The sequence below is a fragment of the Octodon degus genome, unplaced genomic scaffold (genome assembly GCF_000260255.1).
Source record: "Octodon degus isolate 3935 unplaced genomic scaffold, OctDeg1.0 scaffold00166, whole genome shotgun sequence".
NCBI lineage: Eukaryota > Metazoa > Chordata > Mammalia > Rodentia > Octodontidae > Octodon > Octodon degus.
This window is the reverse complement of record NW_004524742.1, coordinates 1,518,962-1,522,556: the sequence shown is the minus strand read 5'-3', so window position 1 is coordinate 1,522,556 and position 3,595 is coordinate 1,518,962.

The following is a 3,595-nucleotide window of genomic DNA, read 5'->3' as shown; positions in this document are numbered from 1 at the left end:
ATCTTCTTCCTAGGTTCCCCATCCCAACCACCTGGTTCCTTTGAAACTAATTTTTGTACAAGCTTATTGAGTAAGTAATTTAAATTCTGCTTTTGCTTTCCTGCACAGCTTCTTGTTCTACCTGATTTCCTTGAGTGTTCTTTTGTCTTTAAGAACTTTATGTGCCATTTTACATGTCAGTCAAGGTCCTGGCAGAAAACAGATGGCACTTCCATATGGGATAATTGGAGAGATTTTAGTAAGGGGACTATTTACACTTCATGAAAGGAATGTTTAATACGATCTTCTCAGTGACCCAAGGCATTAAGGGATGAGGGGAGGCAGGTATGGCTAGGATAGATAAAGTGGTTGCCTAGGAAAGATCACTGGGCAAGAGCTGTGCCCTTCTGAAAAGGGATGCTGTTGGCCCATGGTGACCTGAAGAGAAGGGACTCATGAAATAAATATTCCAAATTCACTTCGTACCCTTTGAACTTTAGCTGGTGCTTCTCATGGCTTCAAGCCAATGGACAAAGGTGCAAAGAAAATAGGGAAGGATCCTAGGACACTGAGAAAATTTAGAAAATGGTATGCAAAGATCAGAGGCAAAAAGTACATAGAATATGCCACACCTCCAGTCCTGATTATTCTGAGAACATGGGTAGTATTTGTTTCATGTCTAATCTATAGTACACTGTGTGCCTTAAAATTAATTTCCTACTTTTCTGCTTTTCTATATAATTTTCTTGCATCATACCTACCTATTTTTTCTCAACCAAAAATTGTGGAATATCTTTGATTTTTTCCTCCTTTATTTGCACCATTTAAGTCTGGTAAATACTTCTTAGAAATTCTCGGAGGGGCCAGGGAGATGGCTCAGTAGAATAAGCGCTTCCCTGGCAAGCACCAGGGCCTGAGTTCAATCCCTGGTTCTGCTAAAAAGAAAAAAAGAAAGAAAGAAAGAAAAGAAAAGAAATTCTTGGAAATTATTTGGGAATTTGGGCATCTGCATTGTAATTTAATTCATTTAATCCATATGTTGCCTTTCATGCATTTCTACAATGATTTTTCAGGTCAATTTCCTGTAACTACTGTTTTCAGCATTCTTCAATAGCCTTTAGCTTGCCATCAGTTAACTTCCTAAAACACAGACCAAGTCATGGCATTTCTTTTTGAAAAACCTTTAGCAGATCTTTGTTCCCATGGCATAAAATCTAAACTTCACACATCACATACAAGCCACTGGCCAATGACTTTAGCTTCATGTATGTGTTTATTCAACAAATGTTTTGAGCACTATATGGTCAATATAAGATCAGTTGAAAAGTAATGTCTATAAATAAGAAGTTGTGTGCACAACCTAGTCACTAGACTGCAATGAGAGTGATTAATAAGTAAATCACTGAAATGAAATGACAGTCACTAGAGGCATTTGAGAAAATTTAGCTAAGGTTGGGGTTTGAGCTATGAGAGGTAAAGAAATGGAACAGTATCAGAACTGACAGTTGGGGATAAAATTAAGAGGTAGAGCACTTGCCTAGCCACAGTGATGCCATTGGTACTGCAAAAAATAAAACAAAACAGTGAAACACAAAATTAAGGAAACTAATTAAAAACCTCCTTGACACTTGGCTAATGAGTAGATCTCATCAGAAGGAATAAGGGTGTCTCATCAGAAGAAAATGTCTGATTCCTGGAATAATGGCATTAAACAACAAAGTGGAATGTCAGAATGAAAAATAGAAGCTTAAGGCAACAATCTTTAACAATCATGTGTTTAAAACTGTACAGTTGCTATATATAAATTATAAGCCAATTTTTCTAAATTAGAAGGATAGTTTGAGTGATGATAAAAGAGTTATATGAGGGCCAGTGAGATAGCTTAGCCAACTAAGTGCCTGCTTAGGCAAGTGCAGGGAACAGACTGGAGGTTCAATCCCCAGTACCACATGCCGTGCTGGTTCCACCCCCACCAAAGGGCAAATTGAGTCAGGGCCTTGTGGTGCAGGGCTGTAATTCCCGTGCCGGGGAGGCTGAAAACAGGAGGATCACTACAAGTCTGAGCTGCATAGTGAGACCCTGTAACAAATACATAAATTAAGAAAAAAAGAGCTAGATGCTATTATTGGGGTGTATATATTTGCTTAAATTATCAACTGTTCACTAAAGAACTGTATTTTTGTAGCATGGATATTATACCTTAACTTTTTCAAAAGGATCATCTTTAAGTAAAAAAAGATTTGGTCTCTCCCTGTACTTTGTCAGTTTTATGATGTCAAAAAGGCTACTGAACATTTCTAATTTTTCTTATCTAAAATGATAGCATCTCTTCATCTCTGAAGGACCCCTCCTGGTGCTTAGTAGGTGATACATAATTAATAAATGAAATCTGTCATTTGTGCACTTGAATGTGTGTAGGTTTTATAAGGATATACCAAAAGAAACGAAGCCTGAAAAACACACAAGGGCATCTCAAAATTACTCATGTTTGTATTTTTAGAAAAATCATCTTGGCTACCACATAGAGGACTTTAGTAGACAGAGTAGCAGGAATATCATTGAGTGACTTATTGAATAAAGAAAGGCAGGACCTAAAAAGTGGCCAGATATTACTACTGGTTATAGAGACAAGATAGGTGTCATTGCCTCTATCCAAAAAAAAGAAAAGAAAAGAAAAGAAACAGGCTATGACAAGAAATGTGCTCTAGCTATCAGAGAAGAGCAAATAGTATAACACAGTGACAAAATTAATCAAATTAGAACTGCCACTAATAGCCTACAGCTGGAATTCTCAATTCTGCTGCTGAGATGATAAATCCACCACTGTGAAACCCCTCTTACATTATCTACTGACATTAAAGATTCTCATACCCTATAACCTAGTAAAATAATAAAAAAGAAAGAAACAGGCTATGAAATATAAAATAAACTCATTTTTTAAAAAAGTTGTGCCATTGATGCAGAAAAGGGTTTTGACAAAGTCCAACACTCATTCATATTCAAAGTCCTAAAGAAAATTGGAATAGACGGCCTCTACTTCAATCTGGTAAAAGCCATTTATGAAAATCCAACAGCTAACATAATCCTAAATGGAGAAAAACTGAAATCTTTTACTCTTAGATCTGGTACAAGACAATGATGTCCTCTATCACCACTCCTATTCAATATAGTTCTGGAATCATTAGCTACAGCCATTAGACAAGAGAAAGAAATAACAGGAATAAGAATAGGTAAATAAGAAGTTAAATTATCTTTATTTGCAGATGACATGATACTTTACTTGGAAAAACCAAAAAACTCCACCAAGAAGCTAGAGGATTTCAGAAAATAGAAAGATATTCTATGCTCCTGGATAGGAAGAACCAACATTGTAAAGATGGCCATACTTCCAAAATTGCTGTACAGATTTAATGCAATTCCTATCAGACTACCACCGACATACCTCTCAGAGGTTGAGAAATCATTCCTAAAATTTATCTGGAACCAGAAGACCTAGAATAGCAAAGGCAATTCTGGGCAATAAAGACAAGGCAGGAGACATTACAATTCCTGACTTGAAATTATACTACAAGGCTACTGTGATAAAATCAGCATGGTACTGGCAACAAAATAGACC